Source organism: Durio zibethinus, chromosome 22 (assembly GCF_047325235.1).
Source record: "Durio zibethinus cultivar Kanyao isolate XHJ-2024 chromosome 22, ASM4732523v1, whole genome shotgun sequence".
In the NCBI taxonomy this organism is placed as follows: domain Eukaryota; kingdom Viridiplantae; phylum Streptophyta; class Magnoliopsida; order Malvales; family Malvaceae; genus Durio; species Durio zibethinus.
This window is the reverse complement of record NC_143183.1, coordinates 8849980-8866644: the sequence shown is the minus strand read 5'-3', so window position 1 is coordinate 8866644 and position 16665 is coordinate 8849980. Positions and strand designations below refer to the sequence as shown.

Sequence of the window (16665 nt, the reverse complement as noted above, 5' to 3'; positions counted from 1 at the left end):
TAATGATAGGCCCATCATACACACCTACTCCCCCTATGAAGGGAAAAAAGGGCCCTAATAACCACCCTCGAAAGAGCATAAAAGATTTTACAAATATGCTAGCAGTAGACACTAAAGTGTCTAAAGTGGGAACACTTTTTTCAAACAGACATATCCCACACCAAGGGTCCATAGGTGCCATGATGGTCGAGGCATGTGCCCACATTAAAGCTTAACATTTGCCAAAGGTGTTCGAGGCAACTACATGCACTAAGGCCCATCTTCTACTAATGTTGATGGAGGCATATGCCTGCACTAGGTCCAAATTATGCCAATGTTGATCGAGACATATGCTCTCACTAAGGCAAGTATGTGCTGATGGTGGTCAAGGCAAGTATGTGCTGATGGTGGTCAAGGCAAGTATGTGCTGATGGTGGTCAAGGCAAGTACTCGTATCAAGGCTAACTTGTGCTGATGGTGGTCAAGGTAAGTGCCCGTATGAAAGGCCAACTTATGCTAATGATGGTTAAGGCATGTACATGCAGCATATGCCAGCATATGCCATTGATGGTTGAGGCTTTGGCCGAAGTTCAATTCTAGGCCACGGTGCATAAGTAGGGCTTAGGCATGTGCTAGTGCCACATTTTTTTGCCTAGGGCACCATCATTGTAAGGAACTTGACCAGTGGCATTAGGGGTTTCGATGATTGAAGGGGGCCTGAGGGATGTGTGCACATGATGTGTGATGGGTGCTACTCTTTGGCCCTTATATTGGGCCACTATCCACCAAGGAATCTTGATAACTCACACCCTCTTAAAGTGTATAAGAGCTTTTATAGGTTCATCGCAATGGGGATGCTTTTTTCAAATGGCCACAAAATCTTCTACACTTCGATTTTTTAGCTTAATGTTATTGTGGATGCCAACAGAAATACAAGGATGATGTATACTAAATTTAAGGCCAAAATTCCATTTAAACAATTTTTAAAAAATTTTAAAAATTGTGAAAAATAAAAAATGAGTCATCTTGCCATGAAACTTAACGTAAAGGCTTAGGGGACCATTATATGAATTTAGAAGCCATAAAAATAGTATTGGCGTAGTGGAAATACAAAGATGTGCCTGAACCCACCTATTGCTTGGTCATGGTGTGTATGGTGCATGGCCTAGGCCTAAAATACCTGTATGTGTTGTACAGCCCAGAATGTGCCAATGGTGTTTGATAGAACTACCTACACCAAGGGCTACCATGTGCTGATGGTAGTCAAAGAATATGCCGAGACAAAGGGCCAAAACTCCCGATGATGGTTAAGATATGTGCATATATCATGGTTTACAAGCTAGTCTAGGCCTAAAGGTTCTCTTTGAGTCAATGAGTAGTTTCAGTTCTAATAAGACAGTGTCTAATAGATAAAAGACCAGGCCTTGAGGCTTACTAAAGGCCTAAGTCATGGAAAACTAGCACAGAATAATGCTATGGGTAATGATTAAGATTCTAGAGGCTCAAGCATGATGGTTAACTTTGACAAAATTAAGCCAAGTGTGAAAGCTGGTGAATAATGTGTAGGAACATAGTCAAACCCAGGTAAGGACATTGATGATCAAGGTAGATGATCAGACCTAAGTGCAAGCATGCCTAAACACAATCCTAAAAGGATCAGATTTTAAGGCTTTTAGAAGGCCCAGTACTATAGCACAATCTTTGACAAGTAGGAATTATACTGAGCACTTGAGTTTCATAGGCTGACTTAGGCAAACAAAGTCAATTTCCTGTATAAGACCATACAGAGTTTGGCTTAAGATCAAAGTTTACAACATATGCATCAGGCATCATTTCATCTTGATAGCACTCAAAGGCCAAACAAGTGCCTTAGGAGGGATAGGAGAGTGGTGGGAGGGTCACAATGCACATGCCATACCAACTGCCAGCATCTACTGATGATGCCTGAGGTAATAACCTGCACCAAGGGCCAACATGTGTTCATGTTTAGCAAAATTAAGCTAGGCCCACGTGTGAACACTGATGAGCACTTATATGAATTTACAAGTCATAAAAATGGCATTGGAATGATAGAAATATGAAGATGTGTGTGAGCCCATTTACTACCCGATCATGGTGTGCATAGTGCGTGGCTCGAGCGAAAGATACCCACATATGTTGCATGGCCTAGCTTATACCGATGGTGTTCAAGGGAAAAGCCCTTGAATACCCCGTACAAAGGGCCAGCATATGTTGATGGTGGTTGAAACATGTGCCAAGAGCAAGGGCCAACATGTTTTGATGGTGGTCGAGGCAAATGCATGTGTCGTAGTTTGCAAGTTGGTTTTGGCCCAAAAGTTTTCTTCGAGTCAAGAAGTAATTCTAGTTTTAGCAAGACAAGGTTCGATAGCTAAGAAGACTAAATTTTGAGGCCTATTAGCAGCCCAGGTTATGAGGAACTAGCCTAGAATAGTGGTATGGGCAATGACCAAGACTCAAGAGGCTAAGCACATTTTTTAGGTTTGGTAGAATTGAGCTAGGCCCAAGTATGGTTGCTGGTGAATGATGCACGAGCACACAGTCAAATTTAAGTACCGACACTGATGATCGAGGAGTGCATGGTCAGACCTAGGTGTAGCCATTGATGATTTAAGTACTAGTGCAAGGTCAAACCTAGGTGCGAGCATGTTTAAACAGAGTCCTAAGAGGATCATATTTGTTGGCTTCTAGAAAGCCCAATACTGTAGCATTATTTTGAGCACTTAAGTTTTGTAAGCTAACTTAGATAGATGGAGTCAATTCCCTATCTAAGGCCACATAGAGTTTGGCTTAAGACTAGAACCCATGACACATGCACCATGCATTAGTTTGTGTGGATGGAGATTGAAAGGTAGATAAATGCCTTAGGTGGAAGGGCTATGGTACACATGTTGCACCAAGTGCTAGCTTCAATAAAAAAGGTGTCCAAAGGATTGACCCATACCAAGGACCTACTTGCACTTATGGTGGTTGAGGCAAGTTCTCACACCAAGTGGCATTTAACGATGGTGTCCATAGCAACATCCCATACTAAGGAGCCAACATCTATTAATAGTGTTTGAAACAACATCGATTCAGCATTTGCCAATGGTTTTGATGCGATTACCTACACCAACCAAGGGCCAAATGTTGTCGATGGCGTTCAAGGCAACAACCTGCACTAAGGCTTAGTATGTGCCAATGGAGTTTGAGGCAAGTACATGGAACATGGGCAAGCCCATCCCTGTTACAAATACTAAAGGCATTCAGTTAGTGTTTACTTGGATGCTCGAGGGGATGATGTTATCACTCAACTGAAGCGAATGTAATGAAAAACACCATTCATCCCTAACCCTAGAGGGGTATGGTGTAAAAAAATGAAGTGAGAGCACTTAAATGGGTGTGGGGGGTAAGGAGTGGATTAATTGAAGTGATAAAGGGCTATATCTCAATGGATTGTTGTAGCAACGCCACTTTACCACTTGCAATACCCCATCATATATTTAAGTCATCTGTAAAGGATTCTACCTATCTCTAGATAGGAATTTAACTCCAAAAAGGCCTGCATGCCTTGTCCACTATGGGGGCTACACCTACAACACATGCCTTTGGGGACTGTAGGCCCCTCTTGTAGGTTGGAATAGGGTGACAAGCTCATGCATTACTTTTAGCTCAGATTTTGACTTAAAGGCATCCAGCCACAGTCCAGCATATGGTAGCTTTACACCATTAGCTTCTTAACCAAGTGCATGACCAATTATGTGAATCAATGATTCCTCTCATACTAGGTTCAATTACTATTGCAATGCTACCATCAGTAGGGTAAAACTAACCTATCTCACAATGATCGAAACCCAACTTAGGTTCCCTATTGATGGGTGAACAATTTAACACTTGGTGAATTCTGCTTCACAATGATAGGAAGAGCCAACATCGAAGGATCAAAAAGTAATGTCGCTATGAACTTCATTGCCACAAACCAGTTATCCCTATTGTAACTTTTCTAACACCTCTAGTTTAAATTTTGAAGGTCTACAGGATCGATAGACCACACTTTCATGATTCTTATTCGTACTAGAAATTAGAATCAAATGAGCTTTTACCTTTTTGTTCCACATGATATTTTTATTCTCGTTGAGATCATCTAAGGACACATGTGTTGTCTTTTAATAGATGTGTTGCTCCAGCCAAACTCTTTACCTGACAATGTCTTTTGCTTAGATTAATCGATCGAGGCCAGCCTTGGTTTAAAAAAAAAGGGTCATGCCCCTCTTCCGATTCATGAATTAAGTAAAATAACATTAAAAGTAGTGATATTTCAATTTTGCCCAAGGTCTCCCATATATCCTACACTTTTCAAGTCATTTCACAAAATTGGACTAGAGTTAAGCTCAATAGGGTCTTATTTCCCTGGTTATTTTGCCAAGCCCATTTGCTTGATTGTGCTTTAATTAAAGAGTAGACAGGGGCAATGGGAATCCATTCCTGTTCATCATTAATTACATGATGAGGTATTTGGCTACCTTAAGAGAGTCATAGTCACTCTTATCGTTTGCACGTGCTTGGTTGAATTTCTTCACTTTGACATTTAGTGCACTGGGCAGAAATCACATTGCATGAGCATCTGTAGGGACCATTACAATACTTTGTTTTAATTAAATAGGTAGATTCCCTTTGTTTGTACTAGTTCTAAGTTGACTACTCATCACCCTAGGAAGGCCCTCAAGGGAGTCACTCCTAGTCCATCCCTCGACCAGTACATGGTGACCCACTCTTTCTATGGGAGTATCTCAAATAGTGCACTGACAGCTAATGGGTTTAAGACTAGGACCCCTATGCCTAGGCCTTAGAGCTAATCCTTTTCTTGGGGTTATGGATCCATTTTGCTGACTTTGTTTGCCTACATTATTCCATCAACTAGAGGCTATTCACCTTGGAGACTAGATGCTGCTATGAGTACAATTGGGCATAAACGGCACTTGGTCTTCTAGATTTTCAAGCATCATCGGGGAAACACTAGACACCATGTAACATGCGATGCTCTTTTAGCTACTGGACCCTACCTCCGACTGAGCTATTTTAATGGTGGGTAGGCTATTAAATACAGAAGATAACTTTTCCCTAGACCCTCGCTAACGTGTTTGAACTCCTTAACCTTGCTATCAATCGTTGCATCTTGGTTCAAGAATTTTAACCTGATTCCCTTTTGAAGCTCATGCTAAATGCGCTATTAGATGGACTTCCCTCATCTATTAAGATTGACTAACCCATGTGTAAATGTTATTCACATAGAACTTTTCCCCTCTTTAGCATTCAAAGTTTTCATTTTAATATTTGCTACTACCACCAAGATTTAATATGGCTGCTTTGTCTGAGCTTGCATCTCAGGTTTTATGCCAACCATTGTGCCCTCTTACTCATCAAGGCCTAGCCCTACCTCAACAATCGGGTATAGGACACATGCTTAAGTGCCATCCATTTTCGGGGCTAGTTAATTTGGTAGGTGAGTTGTTACACACATTTTAATGGATTTTAACTTCCATTACCACTGTCCTACTATTTTAATCAACTAATACCCTTTGTGGGTTATAGGTAAGCACACAGTAGGGCATCATAACCCAACTTTTGGTTCATCTCACATTGTCAATTTTGCTCACCAAAAATGGCCCATTTGGATGTCTCAATTCTATAGAGAGGCTTAACAAAACAGCCATGCTGTCCTACCTATTTAAAGTTCGAGAATAGGTTAAGGGCATTGTACCCCTAATGCCTCTAATCATTGGCTTTACCTAATAGAACTCATTAAAGGTCCCAACTATACTCAGGGAAACTTTGGAGGGAACCAGCTACTAGATGGTTTGATTAGTCTTTTGCCCCTATACCTAAGTTAGATGAATGTTTTACACGTCAATATCAATGTAAGCCCTACTAAAGTTTCCTTTGGCTTCGCCCTACTTATGCATAATATACTAGCTTTTAGGTTTCGACAGGCATGCTCACACTCAAACCCTTCTTAAAAGATCTAGGTTGGTCAATAGTAAACCCATGAGGGATCCCACCAATAAGATTCGTTGCCTCTTATGAGTTTTCTAGCCCATTGACTCGTATACATGTTAGACTCCTTAGTCTGGATAGAGAGCTCACAAGCTGACGTCAAGAGCATATGGATGTCGAGGCATATCAAGACAGCGCATGCTACATTCCATGATCATGGTGACAATGTCTCCATGGGCATATCAAAAGCCTGGGCTTGGGCCATCACCATGACTTGCATTGGCCCATGCCTTGAGTTGATTGACAGATTGGCTCTTACCATTCCACATCTTACTAGGTCACATCACCAATCTCTATCCACTTTTTTTCCAACAATTTCAAGCTCTCTTTGACTTTTTTTTCAAAGTCCTTTTCATCTTTCCTTTGATGTACTTGTTCACTATCGATCTCTCACCAGTATTTAGCCTTAGATGAGATTTACCACTCGATTAGGGCTGCATTGCCAAACAACCTGACTCATAGATAATGCCTCATCATGCGATAGGGTCCAGGCACAGTGGGGCTGTCACCCTGTCTAGTGCCCCTTTTTTAGGGACTTAGGCTTGGTTTGCCACTAAGGACACTTCTTCATCTACAATTCAGATGCCAGGGGTGCAGGATTCTCAAGTTGGGCTCTTATTAATTTTCTTGCCATTACTAGGGGATTCCTCGTAAGTTTTTATTTCTCCACTTATCGATTTGCTTAAACTTAGTGGCTAATCCTGCTTGACCTGAGGTCATGATGTGAGCATTGATTGAGTGATATAGGGGATCTGATGAGCTATACAATGACAATGAGTGCACATCATTAGAGATAAGGCACACCAAGAGCTGTACCATCAATGGTGACAGTGCTATCATTGTTGGGGACTCTTTTTTGGGCCAACCATGATCGATGAGATCTTGGAAGACCATTTTCTACCCCTTTCACCTAAAGCTTGATGGGTAAAAGGTTAGAGGGGGCAATGATGCATGACACCCATGTAGGCATGCCCTCGACCTAATGGCTTAGGATGCAACTTATGATTAAAGACTCGATGGTTCACGAGATTCTATATATCACACCAAGTATCACACCAAGTATCACATTTTGCTATGTTCTTCATTGATGCGAGAGTTGAGATATCCATTACCAAGAGTTGTTTTGATTTTTCATGACAAAAAAAGTCACAGTGCTGCTCATGCTTGCACCATAAATAGGATGGTAATGGCACACATCCTTTTTTTCATTCTGGTTCCTTGGCATGATTCACATTGAGGGTTCGTTACTTGGCTATAGGTGATGATACCAATTGTTTCACCCACTCAAAAGGCAGAACAAAGTAACCATCAGGCATGCCTGAGGCTATAAGGGGCTCGAGGCATAGAGGCACCTTTGCCTTATCAATGTTTCATTAACGCATTTGCAAGTCATTCATTCAATGGGTTTCGACAAAGATCCTTCTCTAGGTTGACCTTTGGAAACCTTATTACAACTTCTCTTTCCTCTAAATGATAAGGTTAGGTAGACTTCTCCCAACGTCATAGGTAGCAAACCATCCACATCACCATGATCTAAACATTTCAATGAACTATTTAATCGATAAGAGCAACAAGCATGTGTATAAAGAGTAAGGACATAGTCAACATGAGCTGATGACTTACACTTACTAGGAATTCCTTGTTGAAGACCAACAGTTACAATGATCTATCCCCATGATGATGAAATTTCAAAGATTACCTGGGCTTACATTGAATACATCAGTGTAGTGCACATGTAGCCCAGAACATTTAAGGGCATCACAAACCTATTATTACCTCAAAGTTCCTTGGCCTAAGTGGCCATAGTCCCTTTAAGAAGCTAGCCACAAAAAATCACCTCCACGTAGCTAGTTAACAAGTTAAGGTCTCGTTTGTTAACAAAATTAACCAAACAAATCATTTCACCAACTAAGAATGGCCGTGCACCACTACCCATTGAATTAAGAAAGAGCTCTTAGTCTGTCAATCCTTTCTATGTCTAGATCTTATAAGTTTTCCCATGTTGAGTCAAATTAAGTTGCAAGCTTTACTCCTAATGGTGCCCTTCTATTGATTCCTTTAAGTTTTAGCCTTATGACTATCTTCCCCCTAAAACCCAAAGACTTTGATTTCACATAAGGTGCCAGTGAAGTCTTAAAAGTAACATCTGTTGATCCTTGGTCAGCATTATTTATGGTTAAATTTATGATGGTATTTGATCATCTTCAAGCCCCTAATTTTCATTCTTGATTAATGAAAACATCCTTGGTAAATGTTTTTACAGTTGTTCATCTTTCATAAATCTAAGAATTTCACCTCTAACCATGAAATATGAATGCCCCTAAATGTCCCTATTAATAATTACTCTGATCCCAAAAGCCAACATAATAGGATTAGAATCCTATGATGTTATCCCAAGGTAATGTATACAAGCATAGGTCTACTTTAAGCAATTTGATTTCTTCTAAGTAACAATGCTAGAGGAACAACCTAGCTAGTTAAAGCCAAGAGGACATTATCAGCTGTAGGGATAAGTAGACTAGTGCTCGCCATAAGGTGGATCGGATGACCTAACCCCAGTTCCAACTATGAGCTTTTTAACAGCAACAAATTAAATATATGCTATTAGAATTACCATGGTTGTTATCAGTAAACATGCCCTAAAATAGATCCTCATTAAGAGATTTAAATTGTACTTATTCCAATTACCAAACTCATAAAGGTCAATATTGTTATTTATTGTCACTATCTCCCCATGTTAGGATTGGGTAATTTATGAGTCTGTTGCCTTCATTGGTTGTGGTAGCCATTCTTAAGCTCCCTTTTCACAATTGAACCCTAATTATCTGTCACCTATCACTACCATAGAAGGCCATTATCATAACATTGAAAGTTGATAGGGTAAAAATTTGAATGATGTATCATTGGCACAAAGGCTAACAATCTATAAAGTTATCATGAATCATCAAAGCAATGAGCAAAGTATGCATTGACCTTTTATCTAAGAAATGCATCCCTTCTAGAAGTCAAGGTTTGTTGCATATATTAGCTCCAGAATTGCTATGGTTATTCGAGTAGTAAATACCATCAAACAAACTATAAGTGATTTAATAAGCCATTCATAGTTTCACTATCTAAATTACTTCATACTTACACATGCATGGCTTAATCTTTGAGACAAGCATATGAATACTAGTAGGATCAACCAGGTAGCATTCTTTTAGGATGTTGGCATTGTATGGGCCTTAATGCACTAATTGAGCAATGGAGAGAGCCAACATTGAGCACAAACGTCGTACATGTTGAGCACATAAGATGCATAGCATTGGATGAACAAAGATCGAGAGCCAGTGTCCATAAACATTTCATATCTAAGAGTACGATCGAATGTCAGTGCACTAATGTAGCCATAGAGGTTTAGGTGGCACCCTTAGGACATAGGGTATAATTAAGCTCTGAATCATAGCCTCAAAGGACACAAGATGGATGGAAGATGGTAAAATAGTCAATTTTCATCAATTTAGGTATGTAGCATAGGATCTCGATTATGCCCCCAAGGTATAATGACTACATGAAAAGAGATTAAAGAGGATGATGGGTCAACAGTTTGATGCATCAAGCATAAAGCCTACCAACATGCACAACCATAGCACCACTTATATGCCTATTGTGTAAAAGTGCTAACATCCATGCACACTAGTCCATAAACCACCCAATCAATTCTCTACAAATGAGTAGAAAAAATGACATACGAGGCTATGCCATAATGTTTGGCTTGGGAAAAACACAAGCAAGGGCCACGAGACTACCCCTGGTGTCCAACAGGTAATAATAGCATGACATCACCAATGCTTGGTCTAGCTAGGGTTGCACACGTAAACTCTACTATCACCACCCTAAGGGGACATTATCTGATTTAAGAACTTGTTCATGGGGTCTTGGGCAACATCGACTGGACATATAGGCTTGGCCATGCCAAGGCATTTTTATGATCGACAATAAGAGACCATGAGCTACCAAACACCTGAGAGTCTTAGCTAGACCAAGCCCGTAACCATAGCTTTTGCTTGTACCACCCTAAAGAGCTATTGCTTGATTTAAGACTTGGTATGTGGTTTAACGTAGCATAAATCATAGGTAAGGGCTTGAGCTCAGTATAACGAGGCTTATTTTTGGCATGCATGCCAATTAATCAAGGTTATGGTTGCCTACATATAAGTGAAACAAGTAGTCACCAGTCAATAGAATTAAAAGGCATGTGTGGTGTCATGGATAGGCCTTGGTGTGCCTCAGTCTTATCTTAACTGACTCTGAGTTGAGCAATAGAAGAGGCCTTTTTAGTGGGATAGTGGTACTAGAGTTTTTGACATACAGTGTATGCACAAGAACATTATCCTAATTTAATGTGTGGGCAGTGTATGCCATAGTCCCAAGATGGGCAGACAAATGCAAGCCAATGTACGACCAGTGTATGGGTACCCTAGAGCTCAGTAGCTAGTTGAGTGCTATCGATCGAAGCTGTATGCATGCATTTTTAAGTGGATTGGTGAAGCAATGAGTCGAATGCTAAAATTATGGTGACCAAGAGAAAGGTCACCAAAACCTGAGTTGGGTGAAAAATGGCCTTGAGATAACTGGGAAAAAAAGTGTCCCATTTTTAAATAGCCTTATGATTTCTAGTATGATGGCTAGAAAATCTCTTCTTACTCTCTTTATAAGAGGTATCTGGTGTCAGCTCTCCATCACCTTTTTGGCTGGTAAGTAGGTAGGGGCCTGGTTAGTTTGAAGTGAGCTACTCCTAGGAACATGTAGTGTTTAGTTGGGTTGGCATTGTCAGGTCATGAGTGTGATACAGTGTCTTCTCGGGTCATGGTAAACCCGAGGATGATTGGGGCTAGTGGGTTTCATATCGCACTTTTACAGTAAACCATTGGGTTAGGCAGTAGCATTTACTATGCCCTTCGATTTCCCTTTATTGAGTGAGAAGGATCATGAGATGGTGTTTGCATAGAAAGGGCACTATTAAGCTTGATGGATGAGTAGGCTAGCAAGTAGACACGCTGCTAGACCCTTGTGACCAATTCGTAGAGGTGTGTTATAGGCAAGTAGCACACTCGAGCTCTCTAAAGTGGGACAAGCATGATGTCTAGTGTCCATCATACATGCAAGCAACCTAGAATGAGGCTAAAGGCTGATACCCTACGATATGAGTTTTGTGGGATGAAATGATATAGGCCTTTAGGTTCTAAGCACAAAAGCTTGCATATGATATGAGTGATCATGGTGTTAGGTTCTCACCCTGCTAGAATGAGATAATAATATGAGAACAGGGGCTATGTACCCTTATGAGTAAGGCAAGTTAGTGCTTGGGACCTTGACGTCTGCGGGCATAGATGGGTGCTCAAGGTCACCTTGAGAATTATGGGTTGATTAGTTGATGGGAGTTAGGTTACTCCCTATTAAGTTTGGGAATGTGTGACCCTATAGGATCAGAACCAAGAAAGGCTCATGAATATACAGCTTGGAGGATTGAAAATGATTTGTCCATGGATAAATAAACTCAAAAAAAGTTAACCTCAACTAAGAGTAGTCTTAGTGCCATACAAATGCGTGGTTTCAACCTAACAAACACATAGCCCATGACACGTGGTATTAGAGCCTAATTTGGCTTAGTGGTGGGACTAACATAGCCCTAGATGTGGGTGTGGTATTAGAGCCTTGAAATGGTGTTTGAGCAAGGCCATGTGGGACACGATGTGTGTATTCTCTTGAGGGACTTGAGTTGAGCTTGCTGAGATTAGTTACCAATAGGCATGCACTTGTTGTATGGTGCAGGTAACCTAGCAGGGGTATAAGCCTAGTATTGGAGTCCAATCATGGAGCCATTCTATAGAGGTAGACGAGTTTAAGTTAGCTGAGGATTGAAGCCATGAGTTGTGATGATTAGTGGACCAAGAGTTCTAGTGATCAGAGTATCACAAGATTGTGCCAATCAGTGGATCGTGCTTGTGTTGGTAAAAAAAAAGGCCTTATAAGATATGGTGGTCAGTGGACCATTACTGTGTGTAGTTCAATGAAATAAGCAAGTAGGAATTGGCTAATTTACAAGGCCTTAAGTTGTGTGAGTTAAAGGATCGGTTGAGTTGAGTAAGCTAATGGTATTGGTGTTAGAGTGGGATCTAGCTAATAAGCTACATGAGTTTAAGCAAGGTAAAATTAAGTCAATTGGGATGGTGTAACTTTCTAAGTAGATGTTGGCCAATGGGATGGCCTTGAGTTCAAATTGGTCTATGGACCTTGAAGAGCGATTGGGTTGGTAAACCCTGAGATTGAGCAGTTAGTGAATAGTGTGATCGAGTGGATTGATGGATCTTTGACCTTTATTTGGGCTTTGAGTTGCCTACAAGCTATGCTAGTGTCAAGGTGGATAAGTTATGGAACCATCATGGAGATATGGTTACATGCAAAGTCGAGTTAAGTTTGAGTAGAAGTGGGGGAGACTTGTGATTTCTAGTGGTACTAAGCCAAGGCAAGCAAACCTATGAGTTTTATTGAGCATGAGTTGAGTTTGAGATAACGAGTGTTAAGGTGTCATCATAAGGGCAGTTGGCTAGAAAACCATACCTAGAGAGGTGACCTAGGAAGGGCCAAAAGTATCCAAGTTGTGAGATGGTCAAACTATTTGAACACCACCATGTTAAGATTTATTATGGGTGTTACCGCATGAGTGCAATTGATTTAAGCACCATGTCCAAAGGGGCACATCAAAAAGTTGGTGCCATAAGCATGTGGCTGATATGATGAGTCACATCAACGAGGTGTACCAATGTGTGCCAAAGTAGGTGGTAATTTATTCTATTAAGGGTCATGATTAACAAGTGTGCCTTGAGGTCATAACATTATGTGATCATGGATGAACCAGTGCAGTGGCACTTATCAAGAACAGTTTAAGTCTAGTAGTCATATATGGAGATAACATAGAGGGGCAATGGAGCTGGGATGAAACTTGTCCACATAAAAGATGAATGAGTATAGTCGGCAATGCCTTATGTGACAGGATCTTGACCTAATCCTTGAGGGCATAGCTGAGAGACATGAGAAAATGTCAACTATGTGCAACAAGAAAGTTGGGTGTAGTTTTGGTGTCAATAAGGGCATTAACATAGTAAGTAGGGAAGAATGTCATGGTCAGGCCCTAGTGTGCCTCAATCCTAACATGACTAACCTTAAGCTGAGCAGTGGATGAGGCCCTATTAGTAGAACAGTAGTCCTAGAGTTACTGGCATGTAGTGTAAGCACTAGAACATGATGCTGATAGAGTGTGTAGGCAATGTGTGCCCTTGTCCCAAGATGGGTGGACAAGTGCAAGCTAGTGTGCAAGTACACTAAAGCCTGGTAGCCAGTCAAGTGCTATTGGTCAAAGTCATGTGCATGAAGTGGGTTGGTGGAGCAATGAGTGAAATGTTGGAATTATGGTGACCAAGAAGAAGGTCACTAGGCCCTGAATTGGGTGAAGAAAGGCCTTACGATGGTTAGGGAGAAAAGTGTCCCCATTTCAGACACTCTTACAATTCTTGGTAGGATGACTAGGAAATCTCTTATGCTCTTTATAATGGGACAATTGGTATTAGCTATCCACCACCCTCTTGGCTAGCGAGTAGCCAGGGGCCCGGCTAGTCTGAAGTGAGCTAATCCTAGGCACATGTGGTGTCTAGGTGGGCAGAAGTGTGGCACAATGTCTCTTAGGGTCATGGTAAACCTGGGGACATTTAGGGCTAATAAGCCTTATATCACACTTTTGCGTTGAACCATAAGGTTAAGTGGTAGCATTTGCTATGCCCTATGCCCTTCTATTTCCCCTCATTGAGTTGAAAGGATCATGAGATCGTGTTTGCATATGAAGGGCACCATCAAGCTTGAGGGATGAGCGGGCTAGCAAGAAGACACATTGCTAGACCCTTGTGGCCAATCGATAGAGGTGTGCTACTAGTGGATAGCACACTTGAGTTCCTCGAGGTGGGATAAGCATGATGTCAAGTGTCCATCATACGTCCGGGTAGCGTAGAATAAGGTTAAGGGTTAATGCCCTAAGATATAAGTTTCATAGGACAAGATGAGTTGAGTGTCACTCTGGGTTGGCTACTAACTAGTTTTGGTGTTGCACCTTTAGATTCTAGGCATGAGAGCTTGCATATGATGTAGGCAGGTATGGTGTTGGGTTCTCACCACACCAGAATGAGATAATAGTATGAGAACCGAGGCTATATGCCCTTATGAGCAAGGTGGGTTGGTGCTCAGGACCTTGAAGCCTGTGGGCAAAAATGGGTGCTGATGGCCACCCTGAGAATCATGGATTGATGAGTTGATTAGAGTTGGGTTCCTCCCCATTGAGTTTGGGAATGTGTGACCCTACAGGGTGAGAGCCAAAAAAGGCTCACGAGTATGTGGCTTGAAGGATCAGAAATGATATGTCCATGAACAAATGGACTCAAGAATGGCTAACCTTGACTAAGAGTAGTCTTAGTGCCACACAAACACATGGTTTCAATCTAAGAAATATATGGCCCATGACACATGGCTTGGATGTTGCCATGGATCTATGCAATGACAAGCCCATCACACACACTGACTCCCCTCGTGGGGGGGAGAGGAAGGGCCTAGACAAACACCCCCTAAAAAGCTTGAAAAATCTTACAGATATGCTAGCAGTAGACATTAAAGTGTCTAAAATGGAGATGCTTTTTACAAATTGACATATCCCAAGCCAAAGTTCAGCAGGTGCTAATGGTGGTTAAGGCATGTACCCATACTAAAACACAGCATGTGTCAATCGTGTTCGAGGTAACTGTCCACACCAGGGGGCATCTTCTGCTAATGTGATAAAGGCATGTGCCCACACCAGGTCTAGATTGTGCCGATATTGATCAAGGCATGTGCCCACACTAAGGGCCAGCATTTGTCGAGGGTGGTCGAGGCAAGTACCCATACCAAGGCTTGCTTATGCTGATGATGGTCGAGGCAAGTGCTCATACCAAAAGCCAACTTATGTCAATAATGGTCGAGGCATGTGCCCACACCATCTAATAGCATGTGCCATTGATGGTTAAGGCCTTGGCTAAAGTTTGATTCTGGGTCACAGTGCACATGCAAGCTCGGGCATGTTCTGGTGCCATTTTTTTTGCCTAGGGCACCAATGCTAGAAAACTTGACTAATGGCAGTGAGGGTTTAACAATTTGGGGTGGTGGGCAAAGGGGTGTGCACACATGATTTACAATGGGTGTTGGTCCTTGGCCCTTATATTGGGGCCCTATCTCCCAAAGAACCATGATAACTCATAGCCCTTTAAAAAGCATAAAAGCTTTTATAGGTTTGTAGCCAGTAGCCATTCAAGTATTTAAAATTAGGATGCTTTTTACAAATGGCCACAAAATCTTCTACACTTTGATTTTTTAGTTAAATTTTTTTTATGCCAACAAAAATACAAGGATCATATATACCAAATTTAGGGCTAAAACTACTAAAAAAATTTTAAAAAACCCTGAACCTTAAAAAATTTTGAAAATCGTAAAAAATTAAAAATGAGTCATCATGCCATGAAACTTCACATGATGGCTTAAAGGACCATTATATGAATTTACAAGCCATAAAAATGGCATTAGCATGGCAGAAATATTAAGTTAGGCCTAAACCCACCTACTACCCAATCATGGTACGCATGGTGCACAGCCCAGGCCTGGGATACCTAAGCATGGTGTATGGCCCACCATGTGTCGATGGGATTTAAAGAATTGTCCATACCAAGGGCCACCATGTGTCGATGGTGACTGAAGCATGTGTCAAGACAAAGGGTCAAGAAGTCCCGATGGTGGTTGAGGCATGTGCATGCATTGAGGGTATTAGATGTTGATAGTGGTTAAGGCATCTACATGTGTCATAGTCTACAAGTTGGTATAGGCCAAGGGTTTTCTCCGAGTCAAGGAGCAACTCTAGTTCTAGTGGGATAGGGTATGATAGCTAGGGGAACTAGGCCATGAGGCTATTAGAAGCTCAGGTCATGGGAAACTAGCACAAAATAGTGGTATAGGTAGTGATCAAGACTCCAAAGGCTCAGGCATGGTGTTTAGGTTTGGCAAAATTGAGCCAAGCCCAGGTCTAGGCATTAGTGAGCAATGAATGGGCACACAGCCAGACCCAAGCGAGGGCATTGATGATTAAGGTGTGGGTGCACGATCATACCTAGGTGTGACACGGCTAAACATAGTCCTAAGAGGATCAAATTTGAGGCCTTCAAAAAGGCCTAGTACTGTAGCACAATCTTTGAGAAGTTGGAATTATACTAAGCACTTAAGTTTCATGCTTGACTTAGGCACATGGAGTTCATTCCCAATCTAAGGTCGCATGGAGTTTGGCATAAGACCAAAGCCCGTGACATATGCACTAAGCATTATTTAGTGCCGATGGTGCTTGAGAGGTAGATAAGTGCTTAAAGAGGGATAGAAGAGTGGTGGGAGGGTCACAATACACATGCCGTATTGAGTGCCAACATATGAAGATGGCGTTCGAGGCAACAACAGAACCAAGGGCCAGCCAATGTTCATGTCCTGTAAAATTGAGCCAAGCCCATATGTGAGCACTACTGAGTGCATATATGAATT

General features: G+C 41.5%; 1 non-coding gene and 2 pseudogenes across 1 annotated transcript; all 3 read right to left on the bottom strand.

The window, feature by feature from the left end:
* Window positions 1-3396: 3396 nt before the first annotated feature.
* Window positions 3397-6749, bottom strand: LOC149512572 (25S ribosomal RNA). The gene has a single exon (XR_016332245.1). It is a non-coding gene; the product is annotated as a 25S ribosomal RNA (ribosomal RNA).
* A 233-nt stretch (window positions 6750-6982) lies between these two features.
* LOC149512571 (5.8S ribosomal RNA) lies at window positions 6983-7150 on the bottom strand (annotated as a pseudogene).
* Window positions 7151-7441: 291 nt separating this feature from the next.
* On the bottom strand, window positions 7442-9221 carry LOC149512570 (18S ribosomal RNA; annotated as a pseudogene).
* Between the last annotated feature and the right edge of the window lie 7444 nt (window positions 9222-16665).